At 37.6% G+C, this 26,649-nt stretch overlaps 1 protein-coding gene across 4 annotated transcripts in view; it reads right to left on the bottom strand.

Annotated features, from left to right (window-relative positions):
- The window catches only part of PCDH15 (protocadherin related 15), a 464,553-nt gene that overhangs the window by 416,825 nt on the left and 21,079 nt on the right, over window positions 1–26,649 (bottom strand). The window contains exon 1 of one of the 4 annotated variants that reach the window (XM_065671102.1): window positions 5,298–5,566. The exons of the other annotated variants lie outside the window; for them this stretch is intronic. The gene's annotated coding sequence lies outside the window, so the exon portion shown is untranslated. Of the gene's footprint in view, window positions 1–5,297; window positions 5,567–26,649 lie in introns of those variants that run through there. 4 annotated transcript variants of the gene reach the window in all.

Raw genomic sequence — 26,649 nt, 5'->3', positions numbered from 1 at the left:
TTATTGCAATGGAAAAGCTTCAGTTTTGATTATTTCTGCTTCCTTTCTGGCATCACCTCATCAAAACTGTAAAACAGTATGATGTATATCGGATTTGTGATCAGCTTATGTTAGAGAAAATAAAATCTTATATATCTTTTCTACAGATTGAAAAATAAATAGCATGAGCACTATTTGATGGAATGCCCTGTGAGGAATGCCTTCGCTCCATCAGGACAATACTAACAACTTCTATATCAATTGTGGTCTCTAGATGAAATAACCACTCATTATTCAGCTTATTACAACAAAGCGATGCAGCCATAGTTAATGACAGGGTTGAAACACTGATGCTGTTAACAAGTCTGGCCTCATTTGGAGCAAAGTTCTTCCATTAACTGTGATTGGTCCTCCTGGGGTGCAAAAAGCTGCTAGTAGAAAATAACTCTCTGCATACAAACACCAGCAACCTGAGTAACGAAACATTGGTGCAACCGGCTAACATGATCTTATTATTTCTTCAGACATGGGCAAAGATGCTCTCCGAAGGATTTTCTATGTGAGACAGAGATATAAAGCCAGAAAAGCACCATATGTTAAACCTCAGTATTGGTACTGATCAAAACCTGGAAAGAGCTTATCCAGTCAAATTGCATTTGACTGCAATAATGCCATAAACCTTAAAGCAACAGATCGGTTGCTGTAGTGTTCTTAAGAGAAGTAAGAAGTTTATAGAAACTGTGCCACTATAGGAAAATTTAATTTTCCAGATACAAAGAGCAAAGAATGCTAATAACAGTGTAATTTGTACATTCTCACATGATTGATTCAGTGGATAACTTTTGTCTGTATAAGAAATAAGCTTAATTCATACACAATTTTGATAAAGTTCACTCACAGAAAATGAACTGGATTTGAATGGTAATAAGTTGATTAAACAAAATGGAAGAACAAAAGAAAATAGATTTTTAGTTAATTATTGGCATTTGGTTTTGGGGAAAAAAAAAAGGAAGAAATTAAGGGAACTAACTAGAAAAATCAACTGAATTGAGGAGCTCGGCTATCTGAACAAGGAGGGCAAGAAATTGTTGAATCCCGGGTATTAAACCCTTCATTATTCCGAGGAAGGAAGGAAGAAGAGGAAGACTTTCAAGAAGAAAGACTTGCCATTTTATTCTGTATGAATACACACCTAACTACCTCAAACATTAGAAGGGTTCAAAAAAAAAAAAAAAAAACCAAACAAAAAAACCAAAAAACAACAAAAAATTTTTTTAAAAAGCCTAAAACCAGACACCACAAAATGTCAAAAAAGAAAAATTAGTGAGAACTGGCATAACAGATCTCAAAATTTAAACACAGCATTTTTTTTTTCCCCATTTTCATAGCTTTATAAAGATTGATTGGTGATCCAAGCAGGGAAGGATCAGGAAAAGAAGAACGTGGGTTCCCATGCTGCAAGAAGGGTAATCTAAGCACAAGAGTTATTTTTTTAGCTTGTTTTTAGTAACGGCACTAATGATTACAATGGTATGAGAAAGAGGGGTTGAATGATGAAGATAAAAAAATAAAACCTAAGATATACAAGGGTACAAAAGAGGAAATAATCATAAAGTGAAATAAAAGATTTAGGGGACATTAAACAGCCAAAGCGAGACTTTAGAAATAAACAGTACACAAAATTGAACATCACTGAGACAGTCCTTTAACTAGGATACTGCGTACAATTAAAGAGTAGGAAATAAACTATTCATGCTTAAAAGATAAGAGCTTTCTCCAAGCCACTAAAACTTACTTCAGTGGTACAGACACCAAGTACGCTTCCCTTCAAATTTTCTTCTAAAGACATGAAAGCACTGGAAAATGTAAATTACCAAATTTATTAGGGGTTTAACACAAGCAAGCTTGTGACAGACTAACCTAAGAGATTACTTCATCAGATAACGTTCTCCACAAGCTGTAGATCTCATTAATCTGGATTTTAGCAGAGTAGTCAGCTGTGTCACATGGGAAACAGTTAAGCTGCAACTAGTAAAGGAATTTAGAGGTAGTGAAGCATCTGGTTCAAGGGGAGACACCAGCAGAAGTCCTGAAAACGTAAGTGACTATCAGAGGGTCTTAAAAATCAGTCTTGGAACTGATCTTATTGAACATTTCATCTAGTAAATGCCACTAGTATTAGGAACAGGTTGCTAACACATAGGACAGCGGGGATACAGATATTGGAAAAGAGAACACAGATATTACACAGAAATAACTAGATGCTCTGAAGAACTGAAGTAAAGAAACAGGAAAAACTCAGTAAGGCACAACTCAAGGTCATATACGTAGTGAGTACAAAGAAGTTTCTTGGTGTGCTGTGCACTTCCCAGCAAAAACTGCAAAGAAGGAGAGCTAGGGAGTTTTAGTTAACTACAACATAATTAAAAACCATGAATGTGATTCAGGGACAAAAAGACAAACACGCTACTTAAAACCAGAACAGACATATTTCCACTAGGAATGGAGAAGGCAATGGTAACACTGAACAAAACTCTGTTAAACTGTAAAAATGAATGCCATGTAAAGTTTTTATTACCATGTTACAAGATGTCAGGTAAAAGAAGTAATCAAAAAGATAGTGAAGACACTAGGAAGGAGGAAAGACTGTATTGATTATGGAAATAAGGAGAAGGTTCCGAGTGTTAGGAGCTCCAGTGACAGAAGAGAAAAAAAACAAGCTGCACTCTTGTTTTCCTATGGGACTCAATAAGTAAGCCAGATATGGTATGGCATTAAGGCAACAACAGCAAAAAACACACCTGGACACGCAGATGGTCTTTTCTAATCTAAAGCTCCTAACTCATATTTAAAATTATGAACTTAGAGCCAGTAGTGCTAAAACCAGCTACAGATGTCAGTGTTACCACATTTTAGGCCTGAAAGTTCAATATCAATAATACACTACACAAATGTCTCTCACAAGTCTACACTTTGTGAAAATCTGCGGTTATTTTTTGGTTGGTTTTTTTGTTTGTGTGGGGTTTTTTTGGTTGGGTTTTTTTTTTAATCATGTTTGCAAATAATGGGCATTCATGGATGAAAAAGTAAATTGTGTGTGCTGTTAATAAGTAGAAATGAAGCTTAAAACTGGACATCTCAAAGCAAAGCCTGCAGCATGCAAGAAATCAGCTCTCTCTTTATACCTTCAACCCTTACAACAATTTAGCTGTACAGCAAGTAAAGACCAAAATCCAGCATGGCCAGTTAATTTCATTTTTAATCATTATAGTTTAAATTTCCTTTGCTTCATATTATTTGTTTCCGCAGCATAAAGACCTACTAGTTCTAAAAAAGGTGTTCTCATCAGAGAATCCCATACACCAGTAAATCAGTAAACTAAAAGAAATAGAAAAAAATACCAACCCAAAACAAACCAAAAATAACTTCTTGTTGGCAGGCTTTTCTGTTTGTTTGGTGTTCTTTTGAAGGGAAGAAAAGCCTCTATCAAGCCTCCCCACCCTTCTAAAGAGCATTAAAAACTTTGCACCACAATTTTACAGGCGACTGCCTTTCTGGCAAAGCTATTACACCTGAGCAAATATGACACAAGGTGACAATACAATTATTCCAACCAGTGATTTAGCACAAGTAGAAAACCATAAAGAAGATATTGAGTCACAAACTTCTTTACAGTCCGTATATTCACTCTCCAAGGGTATAAGGTGTGAAACACACCAACTGGGGCTAACTTTTTTTGTTTCAGCAGCTCAGTACAACAGCTGAGAAAGGAGCACTTCATCATTAAGCATAGCAGACCTCTCATTAAATTGGACTCTTATTTCATAGGGTTGTAACTACAAAGCCATGTGGATTACGTTCCTGAAACCCGAGTACTAACACTGAACGATAAAATGCATCAAATAACCCCTGGCTAACTATTCTTCTGCCTCCCCAAGAAAAGAAAACCAAAAGCAACAGTTACATTCAGATAAGAGTAACTGAGAATTCATACACAAAGTCTTGAACTCTCTAAAGGAAGACTCAGTCCTGTAAAAGTCCACAATACATTAATATTAAAATCATTAACTATTTACCGCATCTCCTATACTATTAGCTTACCAGTTCCACCAATCAGCTGACTAAGAAGTAATGAAATGCAGAGCTAGAGTTAACCATACACAGGAGCCTGTTACCCCCTTGTAACAACATAGCACTTTAAATATAAACTTCCTTCTTGTGTAAAATACTCAAACACATATTCTTTTTGTCTTCAAATTACATGTAAAGTATAATAAACTTGTTTGTAGTTCTCCATATTAAATGGAATGCAGTAATCACTAAAATTTATCCTTTTTCTAACCTAAAGCAGTGTCTTTAGATTGCTAGCAGCATTGCAATGAACACCAGGCAAGGAAAATACAGAAATCCAAGAACGGTAATTACTAAAATAAAATGAAACAGCCAAAGTAACACACAAAAAAAGCATTAAAAAAAAAATGCTATGAAATAGGATTTCATTAGATATGAAGGATATTCAAGGTACGAACAACAAAAGAAAAAAAAGCTGTCTTTTTTTAAAAAGCCTATTTTGCTAAGAGAAAAAGAGGGTGAAGAGAAGCTAAGAGAAAGTACTAACTGAACAGTTACTACTGCACCGAGTTTAGCTCTGTATCGACACATTAGCCATGTACAAGCCCTTAAGTTTACTAAACCTCAACTTTAAAAACTGCAAAAAAATTAGTCAAAGTGCTGCTGCTTGACATGTTAGCCTGTTATGAGTGCATCTCTGGATAAGAATTCCTCTGGGGATGAAAAAGGTGGTTGTGGAAGCTATACTTCACAATAAACATCAAATTCCAGTACAAAGATTAAAAAGCGTTAAGATCTTTTCCATTTCAGTGCAGAGAAAGCACACTGATGTGAAAGACACCACAGTTTCAGGAAGGACATCCTGCTTAACTGAAAAAGAAACAGGTTTTTTTTACTGGCTCCCTCCCACTCTGTAGCTAATGGAATGAGGGGTTCACAGTGACCAATTTTTCTAAACAGATGAATAAACTATTAGCTCTGGGGAGAATTTTGCCTTGACTGAATTCTAAGGGAAAGAAAACACCAAGAAGAAAACCCAGCTTGACTTAGTAGTTCAAAGTTTGCTGCTTTGGCTTCTGCAGCAAGTTTCTCCCCCGGATCTATACACAGAGTAATAACATAACCACAGTAAATGCTCGCTGCTCTCTACTTCCAAAATAAACACTATAAAACATAGAGCGACAGCAATTCCTAGGCACGCATCCGGCACAGAAACAACCCAAGGACCGGGAAGGACAGGAAAATACCTTCGCACATCAGCCCAAGCGGCACACAACCACCCTCCACCGTCCGTTCTGCAGTGCAGCCGCTCCACCCGCCCGAGGCTGGGGCTGCCCGGCTCCGCGGCGCCCCAGCCCCAGCCGGCCGCGCAGGCGAGTCAGTGCCCGACGCCGCCGAGCGCCTCCCGGCAGTGTGCGAGTCCGGGCGCCACGGGCAGGCGGTGCGAGGTCCCATCAGCCTTCCCGCAGCTTTGTATTGGCTCCTGCTGCCTTCTCAGCGGCGAGGAACGCAGCAGCTTACGCTTCTTTGTGAGATCATTTGACAGAACAGGAGTAATCTCTTTAAAGCCCTTCTCAGCACAACAGTACTGCTAGTGAATCTATGTTACCCGAAATAAAGGTGCCTGATGGGATCAGCTAGAACATAAGGTGGCACCATGTTTTGAAAAAAATATTTGTCTCATGTCTTCATTACATTTAAACAGCATTTATTGAAACTCACGTTCACAAAAGAGCCTGCACAGATTCACAATGCAATTCATGTCAGACCACACAGGCATCAAACCAAGCTTATTAAAAGTCGAATGATTACTAAGAATTTGGGGGGATTTCACACCAAGTATTGGCCCTCCCCAGAGCCTATATCCATATGGAATCAAGTAAGCCTATCTGAATTTGGGCTTAGCTTTAAACTGCAACTTCTACGGCTGCAAGTTCCAGCATGAGCAAGAGAAGCTTAATTGCACAACTTGATGTGAAATGGTGAAAATGCTATGATAGTGTTTTGGCCCTTCTTGCAAAGGATGGGCATGAGTTAAATGTTGACTGGACTGGAAATAAAGTCTGGTGGTTATTTTCTACAGGCTTTTGCGGCCAAAGTGAAGTAAATTCAGAGGTTCTGGGCCCATTTTCTGCTGTATTGTTGCCCCTAATAGAAAAGAAGTCCAATTTTTTCAAAATAAGAGTATTTTTTTTTTTGTCAGGGTACAGGGTGAGACTAAATAGGAGCTCACAACAAGAGATTTATATTGTGAAGTAACCTCTATGAAATAATATCATAGCAGATCCTGCTCGTTGCAGAGGGGTTGGACTACATGACCTTTGAAGGTCCCTTCCAATCCAGACTATTCTGTGATCAGTTACTTGAAAACCTGTGCTGGGACTAACATTATTCATCAGCTCTTTTCAAAAATATATACAACATTACTGCAAAACTCTCTAATGCTACTGGTCCTCATACACAAACCCTACTTACCCGTAAGATTTCGAATCTTAATTTCTTTAGAAAGAAACTTACAAAACTGTAATTAAAACTTTTCAGAATGAGCAATTTCTTTGTCCTATGAGAACAAGAATATTACTGATTCCTGAAACTGAAAATTAAAACAAAACAAAACCCACAAAACCAAACAAAAACCTGGGGTCATTGCTCTTTCCCAGTGTAGGTGCTTGCATTTAGTTTGTTCTACTACCTTTAGCTTTTCTGTGAGATACACCTGTCCATAGCATAAGCCACAAACATCTATTTCTGTAACAGTATTCAATGCTTAGATGTTCCCAAAACACCCAGACTAGCTCCCATTACACCAACAGTACAGGATCTTTGAAACAGAAGTTTGCTTTCCCCAGCAACAAAAGAATTCAGACAGGCAGAAAGGACTATCCAAAAGAAACTGCCTCAAAGTTTCTTACTTCAGCACAGACATGCATATTGAATATTTTATATGCTACAAGAATGTTATTGTTAGTTTCACATTTTCTCAGAACATTATCAAAAGGAACTAATTCACCTTATGCTCTACAATACTTGAGTGCTTTGCATGGGGAAGTTATTTTGAAAGCATAGAAAGCTGACAAAAATAACAATGATTGCCTTGAAAGTTGCTCATTAATTTCTTTACCTTCTGTAAGGATCCTCAAACCATATACAGGGTTACCACTTTGCAGAGGATTTTCCCTACAATCAATTGGGGAGCATACCAAAGTCTCCTTGAAATGTATTCACACAGTTACAGTGCAGCACAGAGAAGATAACAATACAACATCGCCAGACCCAGAGGAGTATTCTGCACTTGGGAATAAGGTGTCTGGGGAAAAAAAAAAAAAAAAAAAGAAAGAACTCTGCTTTTTGTAAAAAGCAGGAACTAAAGTCCCATTAGAGCCTTATCTGCTCTTCACTGACCTTATCCCCACCTACTATTTCCAGGAGGGTGTCCCTGTACTAGGAATGAAAGTTCAACCCACCACTGTCCAAGACTTACAGCAAAGCTGCTGCAGGACTCTTGATTCTGCTCACAGTTTTATGTGGATACAACAGGTTCTTCAGTTTAGCCTTTTAAAATATGTTCTTATATAATGTTACTTCCCATCTTCCAGCTATTTTAAACACCTTATATGACACTGAGATCATTGGAAATTATGGAGCTTGTCCTCCCAAAACACATTTCTGGGCATATGAAGGAGAAGAAGGTGATTGGGATCAGTCAGCCTGGATTTTCCAAAGTTAAATCATGCCTGACCAACCTGACTATGATAAAATGACAGAAATAATAAAGTGATAAAAAGTGGATGAGGGGACACCAGCTGTTGTTTCCTTTGACTTTCTCAAGACATTCAGCACTGTCTTCCACAACATTTTTGTATCTAAGTGAGGATGGGAGGGTCTAAGTGTGTGAGCTAAATTTAATTTAGTTCATACATTTAGACATAAAACTAATTAAAAAAGAGGGCAAACTAAAAACCTGGTTGGATGACAGGGCTCAGATGCAGCAGCAGAAGAGACAACAGCTGTAAGCTGAAACAGTAACATAAGGATAACTTTCCCTCAAGAGCAGAGGTAAGCAGTGCAGCAGGTTGCCAGTGAGGCTGTGCACTCTCCATCAAAGTTTTTCAGGACCTCACTGGACAAAGCCCTGAAGATCACGGTCTGACAACAAAGGTGGCCCTGCTCTGAGCAGGATGGGCCATGGGCCTCCCAAGTTTCCTTCCAATGTAAATTTTCTATCATTCCTAGTCTTGCTTCCAGGTAACTTACATGCTCACATAAGCAGGTGCTGGTTTATTTCATTACTGAGTAGTTGCTAAATACAGTTGAGAATAGCAGCTGCTACTTAGAAAACAACTGCTGGATCAAGCTACCAACATACATATTTCCAATTAAAAGCAAGACCATAACAGTACAAAACAGTTAATCTTTTTTGAGATGTTGTGTAGATTTGGTTGAGGCAACTGAAACTACTTGCAGCTTTCCACCGTATAAAAGTCTGTATATTTTGCAACCTAAGGAGAAATGTAAGCAGCATAAGGAGGTTGTTGGAATTACACTAAACAAACTACAGAATCATTTGACCCACGACCTGATGCAATGGTTTTACTGTTTTCCTGAAAAGTGGGAAGTTTGTTGCCCTAGAAGGCAGAAAATGCAGGTATCAACTAAATAACTGTAATCAAACTGATTTCAGGGAAGGAGGAGAATTAAAAACTTTTGGTTCTTGTAAAAATGGCTTAGTTCTTGTATTTTTAGTTTAGTAGGTATGAACTTGGAGTGAAATATTTAGCTATTTGATATTTCCCTGAAAACAGAAGGTAGGAATAACATACTGACTGTCTCTTAACTACAGTAATACTAGTAGGCCATTATAATATGTGCCACTGGGCACTCAAAAAAGACCATCCTTCTTCTATGTGAAGGCATTTGAAGAGCTAAATGGTGAAAAAAAATAAACACAATTTGCACAGAGGTACATTGCAAACATCTTAAATCATGCCTTTTTCAGTACTTTTGTCACCAACAGGCAATGTGTAAAGAATCATCAGAGCCAACCGTGGAAGGAATTGAGAAGGCTGGAATGTATTCTGCAGAGACCTGCAATCTGCCCATCTGTTGACAGGGAGGGATTACATCAAATCCCATTGAGCTTTCATATTCACAAATCCAGGAGGAGCAGTAATTGGTTTACTGAAGTTTGTTAGACTCATAATTTTATCACAAAATCCTCTCAAGGCAAGTTCATTCACAGTATTAATTTTTTTTCCCTTTACAATGGCTCATTTATTCTGTAGCACTATAAATATTATGTGAATGAAAATCACAGGAAATGGCTATTCTGTGCTCCAGTGTCTTATTAAAAGATATCTGTTTCCAGAAAAAAATAAATCATAACACTAATTATATCTGCATTTACACAGCTCCTTTCGGAAAGATTATCTAAGACTCTTTATAGAGCATAAAATTACAAACCCATAGCACTGACTATATGCAAACAATCAGATATATTCCATATGCAGCTGTGAAGACTGCCATAAACATTTATATTCATGCTGGTTCATCTGTGCTAGGATTAATGTAGTGAGAAAAGCTGGCCAAGGACACCTATTTAAAGAACCAGGAGGTTTAAGTACATGGAACCAGCACAGTAACTTCTCATCTAAAGTACAGCACAGCTAATGACTATCTAACTTATAATTCTTACTGCAAAGGCTGTTTTGGGCCTTATCCCACCTTGTCCTGCCAAGGAAATTGTGCTTGATGTGTCAGGAGCCATTTTGGTGCATGTCCTCAGAATACTTGCACAGAACTAAGAGGAAAAGGGCTTTGCACAGGGTAGATTCAATGACCATACACATGCTCACAGCCTGGGGTGGATGAGACCCTCATCTCATCTGTGAGGTTTGTTGAGGCAGAGTGGAAGGAAAGGCCTTCAGTGCAGCAGAACGTGGCCAGCCTGGCAGTCCTGAATTGAAACAGGATTTCAGGGAAATATGTGCATTTCCAATGCTTAAACTGCAGGCTTTCGATGCTCCTCTTTCACACAATAACTCTGCACTGCTGGAAGACTGCAGGTGTTGCTGCATTTTTACCCACACATTTCGCAGGTGCCTGGAGCTCCATCTCTGTGCAGACTCAGAACTGTCTTAGCCCCACCAAGGCTGAGAAACACATTTCCCACCTTAAGCTAAGTGAAATCCGGAGACTAAGGGCTCAAATATATAGGCTTCCTTATATGTCACCTCCCATGATCCAACTCCTGTGTCCCACACACTTCACAAAATTACTACCACAGCTTGCTATAAAAACTCGAGAAGGGATGGAGGTGCCTATCATCCCCCAGATAGGAAATGAAACCAAACTCAAGCCCTTCAGGACCAGAACAAGAAGATACCCACTTCTGTTTTGCAGGAAAATGCTCTCACCTGGATAGTAACAGTTTTGGCAGAGACACTCCTTACCTCTGCTGCTGCTGAATCCCTGCCAGCAAAGCAGGTTTTACTGGGCTGCAAAGCCAGATTAAGAGATAACTCCTCTGTAGCCTGGTGATCAGGCTATTTAATATAAAATGCAGAGAAAGTCCTGGGATAGAATCCCCTTCTGCTAGCATGTTATAAACAGAAAATGTGAGCTCTGCTTAACTCTTACAAGAAAGAGGATAAAAATCTATCCCCAAAGCAGCAATCCAGTGGGTGGTTACAAAGCTCTCCTTTCGTCAGCACTGAGGGAGAGGATGCCACCCTGGTATGATTCTCTTATGTGACGTCACCATGTTGTGGCATCTGGTGTCATGTTTACAGTGACCAGTATAGCAAAGACATTCTGGAACCGAGCAGGCTTGCTCAGGTTATATACATATGCAAGGTCTATACAATCAGACATGGTGCCATTCTAGCACAGCTACATGCTGTTAGGGCCAGCCCTACAGAGCCTCAATGTATCATGCAGAGTTCAGGTTAGGATCCATGGCCCCCAGAAGATGCAGATGAATTGTTAAAATCACTAATATTTAAAAAGGGCAGAGGAATGTAGTAAATACATCAAATATTTATGTATATACATATATGTATATAAATACAAATATTTAAAAAATACATAAATACACACAGGCATATGTTAAAAAGTGCCAAGTAAATGTGTACATTTTACTTGGTGGTATAAGAGTTTAGCAGCTCTTGAAGCTCAGAAACACCCTTTCTGACCATTTTAAACCTGACCAAGTCTGGAACACCACATAAAATCTGAGTGGTTCAAGCACAAGACTAATGAATAAATAAGAATTATAATTCTCTCCTTTCTTGCTATGAATGTAATAGCTGTGAGAGGTGTGTCTGAAGAGCTCTCCTTGGCAATACAGTAGTGACAACCAACTGTAACATGGAAATGCCATGGTCTTGTCCAAGAAACATCTCTGCAGTTCAGGTTACTTTGCCTTTCAGCTGCTGTCAACAACCAGGCAAAAAATTATCAGCTTTGAAAACAGTTTTCTTCTGTGAACAACTGTTCACCAAAGCATGAAACCAACAGCTTCAGAAGCACATGGCAATGGTCCGACTTCCACTCACAAAAGCAATGAAGATGTAAGCAGCTAAGCTAGAGATGATGCTTTTATTCCTGTCCCACTTGAAAACAACTTGCTTGGTGTTACATTCTGCTTCCTTCTCACTAGGTGAACTGATAGTAGGCAGCAAGGGAAACAAAAAAACACTTAAATGATTTGCTCATTCTTCGGCAATAAGAAAGAAAGGCATCACACAAAATGAAATGCCCCTTGTAGGAAAGTATTATTTTATATCCAAATATTAGTTCTTACAAGAGATCTGATATCTCCTCAACTAGCAATTTTTGAAAAGTTGCAACCTTGTCTAGGAGATTTACCTAATTGTTACAGCAATAAACCAAAAAACACACTAGGACTTTTTTGCCTACTTGTTTCTCGTTCTGGTACCTTCTCCTATATGCTTCTTACTGTTTCCAGCTGCCACACTCAATGCATTTAGTTGGTACTTGCTTTCCATTACCTGAAAATTTGTTCTTCAAATGGTTGTTCTTTAGTGGTTTATCACTCACAACTAATTTTTTGGAAGTTAAAAATTTCTCTCTGGAGACACTGCTTTATAGCCCTGATTGAACATCAGAAAGCATTATAACATAGCATCCTATACATACAGTACTATACAGTGCAATATCCAGTGAATTTACTGTTAGTAATTATATTATTCTTATTTTCACAGTTCACAACACAGCCCTTTTCAGTAGTTACTACATACTGAAGATTAAAAAAGAAACCAAAACAAGCAAACAAAAAAAACCCCAATAATAACAATAAAGGCACCTTCTTCTATCCAACCTGCATTGACTTTCCCCAAGAACACAATGGCAGCCTCCTTTCCAGCATTAACACTTCTGGTTGGATTTTCGTATGAATTCCACTTCAAACAAGAACCACTTTATTCCCATAGTTCCATGTCCTGTATACCTGCAAGTTAACTGAGGACTGCAAATCAACTAAATGCATGACAGTTCCTTGTCTGTAAGGCTAATTCCCGTAGATTAGAGAAGGAAATCCCCACAGCCCCCCAGGTCCTAAACCATACCATTACAGAAAAGCATTTTGTTTCTTCCTAAATCATCTTCCTAGAGAAGAAAGAAAAAAAAAAAAAAAAAGACAGAAAAAAAAAGAAAAAGAAAAAGAAGAAAAAAACCCCAACCAACCAAACAAAAACCACCCAAAAAACCCAAAAAAACCCCCAAAAATTACCCATTGATTATTACTAACTAAACCCACCAATCTGACTCTGAATTAGTTCCCAGACCACCTACTACCAACACCATGTGTGTTTACCCTGATTAATTCAATGATCACATGGTTACTTTTTGTCAGTAGTAAGCCTACAACCACAAATCCCTGCCCCCTGCTTTTCTGGCATCTCTATGCCACCACCCTCCAAGGAAGGTTAGGCACCTTTACTCTGAATAGAAGGTTTTGAAACTCCATGAAAAGTGGCCAGAGACATAAAATCTAGATCATTCTTTTGTTCTTCACAACAAAATGAAGATCTTCCCTAAATTCAGAGGAGTAATTTCCCTCCTGATTCCTTCATACCTCTAGAGGTATGAACACTTAATATGAACACTTAATATGAGAGTCTCTAAAATATAACCAAGAGTTCACAGTTTTGCAATTCTGAGTCTCTACTAATATTAGACTCCTGAGGATTAAAGAAAAAAGGAGACTTTGTCGTCAGTTGAACACAACAGCAGCATTCCAACTTTTTACAACACTGAGGCATGTACAATAAGAGAGCAGGTAGCAAATAATTACCTTTCTAGTGCCAATGATCTTATTGTGCACATGGCTGGAGCGGACTGACTTGAGTGAAGAGGAGCAGAAAGGAGGCTTCCCCACAGAACCCATGGCAAAACACAGAGAAGTGAGTTTCCAGGTTTTCTGATTCTTTTCTAAAGTTGGCAGTATTCACTTCTTAAAACACTTTGCATAGCTGGTACTTATTTACTGTTGAATATTCTTGATTGTTTGGAAACGTATCGTGCAGTAGAAAAAATATGTAAAGCGTATATAAATTTTTTTCTTCCAATAAGTTTCCTATCCAGTTGAGAAAGAAAGACTGTAACCACTCAACGCCTTCAACTTCACCTCCCCAAATCATTTCTATGTTAATGTATTATTATGTGATAGACTTTGAGCAAGGGTCAAGTAGCTCTTAGAAGTAGGAACATTGTGCACTATTGTGAAAGTTAATGGAAACATATTTAAAGGATATTGAAAAGAACAAAGGTGCATTAAGAATACCTTTATGTAATTCCCCATATGCATTTTTATGTTGATTAAGGTCTTTACAGGAAATAAGATAAAATATTTCAGGTGGACCTGAGTTTTTTTTTCAAGTATTATACAGAAAAGACTGATATGATTAACATTTTAGTTTAAAATCTTTTCCCTCTTCCATCTCTATGTGTTGCCCTCTATCGCATTCCTAATTTTTACGCTTAAATATTCCAGAGCTGGATTAAACACCTCCAGAGAAAAGCACAGCAGTAAGCACCATCAGTGTTTGACTGAATCAAATGACTGTTAGGAACAATCACTTCTACAGTAAAGAAAAATTTGTCTCCAGGTATATGCTGAGCCTATCAAATGAATAAGAGGGAGGCAGGTGATTTTCTGACTGAAACCTCTGTATATGTAACCATTACATAGGTTGTGCTAACAAAGAATAACTGCTTAGAAACATCCTTGTTAGGCCCTTTTAGATGAGACAACAAAAGAAAGAAAAATGTGCTGATGCTCTACTAGTTTTCAACACCCATTTGCCTTTTTTTTTTGCTTTATTCCATGTCACTGCATGTATGAAGCCGCATCTACAAACTTACTTGCAGAACCACTAAGCTGTCGTCTTTAAGCCTCTACTTCACTCCCTTAGCATAATTGCCAGATGCAGTTGGATAAAGATGAGAACACAGTTTTGTAACATACCTTTTTACTCATATTTGTATTTTATCACAGAATCATAGAATAGTTAGGGTTGGAAAGGACCTTAAGATCATCTAGTTCCAACCCCCTTGCTATGGGCAAGGATGCCTCACACTAGACTATGCTGCCCAAGGCCCTGTCCATCCTGGCCTTAAATACTGCCAGGGATGGGGCATTTAGCACTTTCCTGGGCAACCTGTTCCACTGCCTCAGAGCCCTCACAGTAAAGAATTTTTTCCTTGTATCTAACCTGAAAATATAATTCTAGACATGGTCCAGATCTCAACAATGACTTTTCTCTCTCCTTTTCACATCCTAATTATGCTCATGTAATTTGTCTTGCTCAAAATAGCTTCCTTGTTTAAGCTTGTTTCCTACCCCTATTGTCTCCTTTCTTTCCAACTCTCTTGGTACTTTCCCTTCTTAACTCTTCTTTCTCCATTCTCTGTATATCTGCACCAATACTTCAACTCAGCGGAATTCATATCCAACCTGCTGCCATTTCTCTCACAGAATCACAGAATCCCAAGGGTTGGAAGGGACCTCAAAAGATCATCTAGTCCAACCCCCCTGCAAGAGCAGGGTAACCTACAGTACATCACACAGGAACTTGTCCAGGCGGGCCTTGAATATCTCCAGTGTAGGAGACTCCACAACCCCCCTGGGCAACCTGTTCCAGTGCTCTGTCACTCTTACAGTAAAGAAGTTCTTCCTGATGTTAACGTGGAACTTCCTATGCTCCAGTTTACACCCATTGCCCCTTGTCCTATCACTGGAATATCTTCTCTTATATATATCTCTCCTTATCTCTCCATTGGTACTCTACTTACCAAACACTATCATGAAATAATCAGCTTTCATAAAACTTACAAGATTTCCGAACTTGGCTGTCAGCTCTCTGTTAGCTTTTCTACATCTATGTTTTTCCACAAATACATGGTATCCTTCAGAGCATGCTGTTCGCATACATTTCATGTGCACTCCCACTTGCAATTCATATCCACTGGGTGGAAGTATCTATGGAAACCAAACTCTTATTACAAGTGTGCCAGCATCTGGAAACAGCCCCATATCTGACTGAGTGAGGTAAGGGATCCCACATCCCTCTTGACAACATGGATTCCAGGTGTTTTGACACTTTAGAGAAACAGATACAGAGGGCTCATCCTGAAGAGCTGTGACTTCTGGGTAGGAGGCTTGGATTTACTCCTAGAATCAACATAACACTTCATTCCCTTCTACTCACCCAGACTGGATTAGATGTGATCCTGATATAAAGGAAGCAACGCTCACAGTCTGTTCAAAAATGAACTTCAGAGCAATTCTCTATGAGCACATGAAGTAGGTCATTATGAAGCAGCTGCTCTGCAGCTCTCAGTAATGGAAACAGTTCAGTAAAAAGAAAAGGGACTACTGAGCTTTGACCAACCTCTGTCCTGTCCCCAGTCTCCACCTCCTTTCTCTCCAAATGAAAAAAGTAATGGGGAGAGTAAGGAATATCCCATGTGTATACCATGCCATGATCACAAGGTGAATCAAGGCTCAGAACAGTACTCTTGTAGAAACCAGGAATTGTATTTCCTAAGGGATATGTACAGGCAGACAAGGGTGCTGGGAAAGGTCATGGTCTCTAGTCCCTCCCGCTCAACCTGTCTTAGTATATGCCCCAGGTAAATTGAATAATAATCATGGAATGGAGTTAGCCCAGGGCATAACAGTACTCATTTTAATGGCCTCAATATGCAGTTCAAAACAGAGGAATTTATCTAAATATTGTACTTGCTGGACTTGGTTGCATCTGTAATGGCCATGACATTAGCAGGTCAACATCAAACACGGAATAGTAAGCCAACTTAGCTATAAGAGAATACCGATGATCCTGCAAATTTCTCTGCTGCTCTGCTCATCCATTATATGTTGTGTGTGATAGCAGAGTAAGAATAATGACAAATCATATTCAATAAACTCAAAATGTAAAACACTGGAACTATTTTGCATTCTTGCTGATAATTATAACTGATCTCAAATATCAGATTGTTACCAATCTTCATATAATGAGATGGCAGTTCATTAATGAAGAAAAATTGAGATTTTGTTTGCATTGTACTGAATTATAATTATCTGGAAATAAATACTCTATTGTTATACATTCAGAAGCAAACATCATTTTGATACAAAGTCGACATTTAAACCCCATTTCTTACCTCACACCATTTTGTCTAAAATGTTACATCTATCTTTTTTAATCACAGAGGTACATACAATTGTCAAATTGAAGCATCAGTATCCAAGTGAATTTTCTCATCGGAGATAATTCTGTGATCTATACCTAATTATTATTTTCAAGAAAGAAAAGCACTTCACTTTATGATTTACACAAGTTGGATATCCTATATTTACATTCAATGCAGCTAAACTTTACTGATTTTAAATCAGAATAATACTAGGAAGTAAAGATATTGCTGAGTATAACTTGATACAAGAAATAACACTTATCTAAGGGAAGCATGAGCACAGACCCATTAATTATAGAAGACCTCATTTCTAAATAGCACATACTTTTTGTAAGGGAGGAAAAAATACTTCCATTTTTTCAAAACCAACAAAAATCTTTCACAATAGTAAGTGATATATGAGTCTTTTTTTTTTGCAAAGCAACTTATTAAGAGTTCAGCTGGTTTTGCCTAGGGACATTTATTTATACTGAGAAGATTAACTATTTTGTTAATTCAGAAAAAAAATGTAACAATCTCTTCACCCCACTTTTTGTTTAAGATGAGTAATGAACAATTTCAATCAGGAAGGGAGTTTTCAGTTTTCAGGATTATAAGCACTGAAGTAGTACACTTCAAGCAAAGATCTACATATAATTTTTACTATAGCAGAGCTTGCATTACGTCATGTCATTTTGAGCTGCTAAACTTGATTATGACAATATTTTTTTTCTCTATGAAGTACTATATTTCTATTCTAGAATATGATATGACAGAAGGAGGCTTTCCTGGTGTCGCCTTCCACTGGAGAACTACCTCTGACAAAGTAGCACCCCTGAGCATACTGCAAACAGGGAACTTCCTTCTTACACACAGATAAGTACCCCTGCTGTTATCACAGGTAGCTAACTTTAATTCAGCATAAAAAAAAAGAAAGAAGTGTTTTCTTCCCCTTGCAAGAGCAATCAGCCTTGCCCAGTGATAATATGCGGCCTTACTGGCTCCTCCAAAAACTTTGGCTGTTTTGACTGCATGATTTATATTATCTATTGACAGCTAACTTGCTCATAGCTTTGCTGTTCATTAACTGGAACCCATCAAATTTTTTTCCGCAGTTCTGTTTTATGGACCACTTGGTTTCACAAATCAAAGACAGTCATGGTGAAGAATTAAAGTTGACTTTTCCCCCCCTTGAGAATAACAAGTTATCTTGAAGAGGATTCAAAACTTTTGTCTTCACAACATAGAATACCAGTGATCAAAACAGACAGAAATGGTACCCAGTAAAGTAAAATGAGATCAAAACCAGGACACAGATAGCTTGCCACAACTGGAGAAAAGTAAGTCACCATGAGCTCAAGGGAGGGCGAGGATGATAGTACATGTATGTATCCCCTGAGACATAACCAAAGCGTTCACATTTTTGTTAAAGAACCATCTGAAAGTCTGCAGAAATTGTCTCCATTCTTGCCAGTGTCTGTTTGTATGTACTATTTTTTAGGTCCTAACATGCAACGGGAATTGGTTTATGAAGTCTGATGTGCAAATGACTTGGCATTCTCCCCATTCCTCACTGCCATCCCCTCCAAAAGGAAGAAAATAAACCCCTAAGAAATCCTTCGTGTTTGCAAAGAACTGTAGCATCACCCTATAGGGATCTTGAAACAATCCTCCGATTACCATTAGCTTTCAATGTACATCTTTCAATTTGGTCAAAAATAAGACTTGTAAATTTAGAGGGCACTTTGTAAAAATAGTTGCAGCAAGAACAACACCACTAATAACAATTATGGGGATCTTTTTAAACCATGAACAATTTTTGATTTTACTCTAAAATTAACTTGTGAAGAATGAGAGCATTTTGTAATACTTATGTTCATTGTTTACTTCCTCTATTCAGTTTTCTGGATGCTATTTATAACACGAAAGAATGAGTCACTGTCTTGTCTTGGGATGAGCCCTCAGTATAGTTATATGTAATCATATAAGCTGGCACAGATAGGAACTCAGAGGCAGGTGCTTTTCAGGAGACAACAGTAACATCCACCAAATAACAATGAAATCTCTATTCTGGGATTAAATATAACATGAGAAAGAAATATGCTTCTTAAGAACAGGAAAGACAGAGACAGTATTGATAAGACAGTGGCACCCCAATAACCCTCTTGAGGACTTGAGAAAGGACCAAGAGAGGCTCTGTGGCTGCTGGTTTGCCAAGAGGGCATTTTAACTTGGGAACTTTATTTCCCTACAGCCGCTAAATCCTCACTCTTTTGAGAAAAGCTATATGGCCTAGAGAAAATCAATGCCCATTGCTGAAAATTTCCCATGGAGTGTCTCTATTTCAGAGTTAATTTAGCTTTACTTCCAGGAGATGATGAGATAAGCAAATGTGTCTCAGCTTTTAGGACCACCCTCAGAACCAAATAAGCCCATGGCCTTAGAGGGGAGTAATAAACTGTGGTCAGAATGGGTTAAGTGGGGGTTTTCAGGAAGGCTTAAGAAAAGGCTAGATCATGGGGATTCTGAACAGTGTTCTAGAATAATTTGGAGGTACTTAGTACTCCGTGGTTTTTGAAGGCCAGTTAATAACGATCAGGAGCACTGATTCAGCAGGCTGGAAGTACAGAATTCAATTTCCACCACTTCTCCTCATACACAAACCAGAAGCATTAATATCTCACACAGACTCCAGGATCACAGACACTAGGTGGAGCAGATTTCTTCCTTTGCTTTTATGTTCAATATAAAAGGCTTTAGAAGCTTTAGCACTGAATTTGAAACATACTGGAAAAGACCATGTACATGTTACAGATCACTGAAAAGTTCCTTGTACAAAGAAATTCCATCTGCATTTCAAAATATCTTTCCTTTGCACAATACAATCCTGAAATTGCTGCAGGACATCATAGCCACAAAAACCTTTAACATGGCCCTTCTGCATCAACTCATTTGCTAATGTCTCCTGTTAACTGATCTTAGCCTGGCCTCAATCTTCTTTTAATGAAAGAGAAGGAAGAGGATGCTTTAACAGCTATTATTAGCTCTTAGTACCTGTCTGCAGAAAACAAAACAGAGCCTTTAATTCCCCAGACTCTCTTACAGGCCCAATGAGACACTTCAAGATAATCAGCATATGTAAAAAACTCATAGTGAGTGAAAAACGAGGTGGTGGTATAGTGATTCCTTCACTTCTGTATCTGAAGAAGAACCTTACCTGAACTTTTTTTTTTTTTTTTTTTTTAAGTGTGCTAATTCAACCTTTACACTTAGAAAACAACATTTTAAATCCTGTAACTTTATCTGAGGCTTGGGGCAACTACACGGGTTTTGGTATGGCAGGATTTCTGCACCAGCCTAAAAGTCTATATGCAACATGAGGACCCTTTTGTTATCCATAATTTTCAGATGACGCAATTAATGCTCTTATCTTACTACAGGCTAAAATGTTGCATTTCCTTCCAGAGTTGAGAGCTTTACAGCCTGTATTCCTGTAGGGCAGACAAGATGTAAGTTCTATCAGGGGCGACACTGTTGTACTCAGCATAGTACTGTTTTTGGAGCACAGGATAGGTTTTATGCAGAGACAGGACCTAAAACCTTTATTCATCCTGCAGCAGAGAACTGACAGCCTAATGAATGTTGCAAATGATCAGAAATTAAGAAAATCTGCTTCCATTTCTGAAAATGAACACTGATTTCCTTATGTCTGTATTTTTTTCTAATAATGCAAGGAATCTGTTTTTGGGGGTTTGGTTTTGTTTTTTAAATTAGTGAAAATAAGCTTTTAGGTCAAATATTTGCTAAAAGATGGCCACAAATATTTGATCACTGTGAAAACTGGTAACATATGTGATTGCTTCCCTAACTGGATAGCTTGATAATTAACTATTAAGGGTAATTGATATATACGTAAATGGATTACACACTTACAGTTCAGACTGAGCTGGTTAGGTAAACTAGGTACCTGAACTTCAAGTACAGCACGGACTGTGGTTTCAGCTTAATTTTACTCTCATATTCATTATGTGGTATGAATAATTTAAAGAGTGATTCACAGCTTGAGAATTTTGATATATATATAGGAATACATGTATTTTAAGATCTAAAGACATCTAGAGAGAGAGAGAATAAGAAGGCAACTTTTTTGTGCAAAGTTAATTTAGGTTTACTTTTACAGACCTCGTTGAAAATAAGTTACTAAGCCCCTACTTTTATATTTGCCTAATCAAATAAAGGCAAAGGAGAAAATAAGGAACTTTTCCACAAGCAGTCGTTCAGTCTCAAGAGGAACATTATTTTTACATAAAAACATCTTTTTCTTGGCAGAAAACCAGTTTTCTAAAAATATTAATATATTTTGCTTATAGTTTACACACTGAATTATAAATATTAATAAATTTCACCTACCTGTCTCTTAGTAAAATATTAACTAAAATCTGGAATAGGGCTGGAAGGGTATCTTACCTTCTCAGATTTTTCAGTGTCCTTTACATAACTGAATGCTGCTGAGGTGGTAGCGTTGCTACTGTTTTCCCCAAATAATTTCTAAATTAATCCCCTATACCCTTCATAAAGAAGGATTTATGTAAGAACAAAACTTACTTTATCCAAGTCACCTAAACCTTTCTCATTTCCATATCCAAATTCATACATGCCACAATACAAAGACATGTCCTACGATTTTGTGTCATATTGATTCTCTACACTTGTTTCCTGATGCAGCACTGTATACACATTCATGTGCATTTCCCAATAAAGCAATTTAAATGGTAAGGATTTATTGCTATCTATAAGAAACTTAAAACTATTTATAATGCAAGAAACTTGATTCTCACTAAATCTTTTGTTTTTACTAAAACCATTACAGTCCTTTTTGCTGTAGCGCTTTCAGTAATATTAACTCAGTATTTTCATTAGTAAACTTATTTACCTGTGACTGTTAGAAGTGCCACAAAATGCATGGCAGGTGAATTGATTTAATTGCCTTTGATATTTAAAAGCATTTGTTTGTGTTCATTGGTACTGAGAGTTTTTTTGTAGGTGAAGTTGCTTTACAAATATTTCAAAATGCAAAAACTTGGAACAATACAAGGCAAACTACAAAAATGTGTTTAGTTCACACATTTCTCTCATTGACAGATAAAGTGCTCTTAAAGGAAGCCTCCCTCTACCTACTCTGATTTGCAATGAAGCCTTCCCTCTGATATTAGGGAAAAATATCAAAACTTCACAGTGTGGCAAGAAGATTTATAAATCAGGTTCAGTTTGCTGAAAACACACTTCCACAATTTAAGAAACACTGCAAAATACTATTTCTGTAGCTCTTCCCATTTAAGACAAATGAACTTGATTATCTCAATGAATGGTCAGAAATAGTAGTCCTCTATATTATGTTTTTCTAATTCACTTGTCTAATTTTAAGGAAATGGAGACTTGAGATATGTTCATAAACCACCAAGGTACCACAGACAATCAGAGAGCACCAGTGTCCAGCTCCAAACATCAAACTCTCTTCCACAGTGTGACAGATAAGCTCTGTATCTAAATAAAGTCAATCAAAACCAGGTCTCTAACAAAACATGTTGCAGTATACTGGTGTTAAGCTGATGCAGATGAGGTCTCTGGAAAGGCAGATTTGAAATACAACTAAAATAAACAAGGGGAAAAAATAAAAATCCCTGCAGAGCATAGCCAAACTTCCAGGAAACAACTGTCCAAATTCCCTTACTAGAAAGCTGCTTTATAAATATTAACATTTCTTCACTTCCTCTAGGGAGGAAGTTCTTCAACAACAGCAAAGAAAATCTGAACACCTACTAGGAGGTCTTCATTAGCACTACATGCTTACTGCAGGTGTTCAAGAGTTTTCAAATGGGCTGTTCCATGTGAACTCCCGTGCACTCTACTTCCTCCATCTTACACTTCTAGACACTGAAGGGAATTTCTACTTCTATGCTACCTTTAATATCAACATTCACTGCCAATAGTTTCTCCTTTTTTCACAATCAAACAAAAAGGCAGGAGATTGAAATACTGTATGTTGGGGTGAAAATAAAAGTACGGAAAGAACATTTCATTAATTCCTTCTTTTAGCTCCATACCAAAAAGAGAAAAAGAAAAGCAAATGTATAACTGCTATGATGAGGCTTCTTGCAATGACAACTAATGCAAAGAAACTTTCTGCTTAGAGAAAGAATAATTTTTGTGGTCAGCAAACCACATAAATTAGATACACAGTGTGACTAAAATGTTCTCTCTCCCACTCCTTTCTTCTACAGATGCACAGGAACCTTTCAGGGAACTCAGAAATGTCTAGTCCAAAGCTCCTACTCAGGGCACGGTCCTCACCCATAAGAGGAGTCCAGGACCTCCAAGCAGTCCTAAAATCTTCCAAGGAAGGATGGACAACCACTGCTTAACTGTTGTCATGATGAGCTTAGTGGGTTTCATTTTTCTTCTCAGACCTGAAAGAATTCTCCTTATTTCAACTTACAATCATGAAGACTCCTAATGGAGACTCTTGCAAATCTATATGCTAATAAACACTGCTGCCATTTTTAACCTGTAGTGTACAATACTTCAGGTAATGGTTAGACTTCTACTAATGAAAACTTGACATTATCTATGTTTTATCTTACAAATGACATCCACATCCATGGTGTCAAAACACAAGACCACTAATACCAGTCCACTGAGACAGAAACATCTATCATCCCTGTTTTTCAGTGGTGAAAATGAAACTAGCTATAATAAAATGGGTGGGAGAAAATTATGTTTGCAATCACCTGGGAAATTCAGAACACATGAGAACTACGAGATGTCTATGCATTAGACTGGTATGCTGCTGTAGCCTACAACATTAAAATGAGAAGCCAATGCTAATGTTAAAGTGCGAAGATGACTACACTCTTTACAAACCAAGTTGCTCCCAGACCCTTTTATCCAAACACCACCAGCTACCTTAAAATCGCAAATATTAGAGCATTTCCTAAATTCATTTACAGCTATTTATAAAAGCAAATATAGTTGGAAGTTTACATAGGACATGACCATACATTGGTCATGAAAAACAACTGAGCTTTTGAAATGAACTAGAATTAAAACCAGAAATTTTCCATGACTTGTACTATTTATTTGTGAGAGATAATGTCTGCTACCAGTGGGTTAAATCCAAACTGTTTGTAATATGCATTTTTTGCTACATGCAAAACTGAAGAGGTGACAAGGAACACCTGTAAGCTAGAAGGCATGAGAAAACAAATACAGAAAACAAATATTATGAAATGAGGCAACACAGAAATACAAGGTAACATGCCACAAATTGACTTGAACACTTGTTATTCCATCCCAAGTCAGGTTTCCTTTCACCTGTTTAAATATGTAGTACTTAAAGAACAATTCCTTTAAGGATAATTTTCATATGGGAACACCTAAAACAAACATTCTAAATAAAACATGTCCTGCCTTGTTTGTTCATCATTTAGTTTCATATACTTCAGGGAAAATTACAGAAGTAGAGTCACTCTGCCAAGTGACAGCTTGCCAATGAAAATAATTGGCATTGTTCTTTGAGGTACACAGAGTGAGGCACACAGTACTCTATTATGTGTTAATAGGTAAAGCTAACAATCAAGTCAGTCTAATGCTGTCAGACCTCCAGGTCAAAATATTACCATTCCTACTGAAACAGAAGATCTGCAGTCAGAAGCTAAGTAATAAATTTATTATGATAGAATGCGTTTATTGTGATTTATGGTATAAATGAAAAAGGCTGCCTCTTGATGCTAGCTTTCACGCTTATACTGTTTTGTCCTAGAGCTGACAAATGTTTTCAAGCCGCCAGCAGACTTTAAGGGTGTGGTAAAGAGTCTTTGCCCATATGTGCCTATAAAAATTGTGGAAAGTTAGCATAAAGTGTAATTTTTATTTTTTTTTTAATCCCCCAAATTTTCACAGTTTTAAAAATATAAGCTATGCTGTACATTAATGCATACTGCCTATCATTCCAGTTTTCCAAACACCTCCCAGCAACCCTAAAGCAAATGCTACAGTGTAAGTAAATCAAAAGTTTTGTGTTTTTTCTCTCCATGCAGCAGTTCATACACAATTCTTTTTGCAGTATGTGTTTAAGAATCAATCGTGGCAGAGTTGTAATAAGAGCAATTAGCAAGCAGGTTGCCCGGTGCTAGATTATTAACATATTCATGTGCAGCAAAAATACCCAATAGTTTGGATTTACTAACAGCTTGCAAGCACCCTATTGCTAAGTATGCAAACCCAAATAAAGAGAGAGAATTCAGAAACAGCATTACCTAGGAAGCAAAATCAGGGTGATACAACTAAAAGGTAGTTTGAAGGTGTAAATCAGCTAACCATGATGCTTAGCAGTTCTTCCAAGCAGTGCTATCAACATGTACTTAGATATGGAGATTAACCTGATTTTCCAGGAGGTACCTGAGAAACACAACAGCTGCCAAATTCCTACAATTTATTGATCATTTATCAATGTGAAGACCTTCCCTTTTATTTCACAGCACCTCAGTTTCTCTTGGAGCCTTTGGTTAGGAGCCACACGCAATGCTTTTGGAAATTCAGCCACATTTCTTTGTCCATAGACTTGATGACAGCTCCAAGGAACTGCAATATGGTTGCAAGGAAAGACTCACCTTCAAAAAACAAGCTGCGCAATCTGCTCAACCTTCTCCACAGTGATACATATGCAAAATATTTAATATTCTAGTTTCTTATTTTGGCCTCATTTCCTCTGGCTATTCCTTTTGTGCCTCTATTACTCATCTTGCAACCTCTGTGGCCAGCTTTTTCCCCTATTAGTTCTCATGACTTCTTCAAATTGCTCTTACAATTCTTTCCTGGCATGCCTTACTGTTCAATCTGCCAGGTATTGATCTCTGTTTTTTTGGAGTGGACACAGCATCTGCTTTCTGAAGACATCTTGTATTTCTATTAACTATCCCATTCCCTGCTTCTAGTCAGGGAAGATTCCTTTTGGATTTTCCCTTTTGATAGTCAGCATGTTCAGAACATCCCATATGATGGCTTCAAATTATCCATGCCATCTGCAAAAATTTATATTGAGGGCTTTTTTTAACAATTTTCCATGTAAAGTCGTTCCCTTTTATTAAATGAAGCACAACAGTAGCATATATACATACACAGACATATTTGACTTTAGTTATTACTGTAAACAACCTTCAGCTATGGAGGCACCCTTGCATTTTTCTGTATCTGTTTTTACCCATATTTAATAGAGTTCTTGCTTTTCTTCAGAAATAGAGAGCTTAGCTTTTATTTCTTCTGAATATGTGATAAAACCAATATTCATTACTGAGGCCATTACATATACGAAAATAGATAGCCTAGTTCTTTGGAGATATGTGGTCAGTAGATGTGCAATACAAGGAAGAAAACCTTCATTCTGATTATAAGCAGTGTTTTTACAGACTGTACTAACAGTATTGAAAAACCTTTGAGAGACCAGACTTTTCAGTCTAGTGCTTGCATTCAAGAATAACAAGAGATATTCAGAGATAACAAAAATAATGCATTTAGGCCAATAGCTTAGTAAATTAAGAGCGTAAGAAAATTTTGTATGCTTGCAGGATGTTTCTTGTTAGTAATGAATTAATGTTTTTTGATGGACAATATATGAACAAAAATAAGAAATAAATATGGATTAAAAGCATCTTTTCAACCTGCTGTCAGTAGCTGAGGCTTACATAACCAAATTTAAGTAACAAAGATTAAAATCTCAACCAACCATCAGGTTTTATAGAACAGATCCTTCATTCTTGGGATCTCTCATTTCTAATTTAGTCCAGGCTCACGATGTGTTTCCAGTTCTATTTATCAACAGTCTGCTTATGTGCAGTAAATGGGATA

The sequence above is a fragment of the Lathamus discolor genome, chromosome 3 (assembly GCF_037157495.1).
Source record: "Lathamus discolor isolate bLatDis1 chromosome 3, bLatDis1.hap1, whole genome shotgun sequence".
Lineage (NCBI taxonomy): Eukaryota > Metazoa > Chordata > Aves > Psittaciformes > Psittacidae > Lathamus > Lathamus discolor.
Note: the sequence above shows the minus strand (reverse complement) of the source record. Positions and strands in the feature narration are given on the sequence as shown.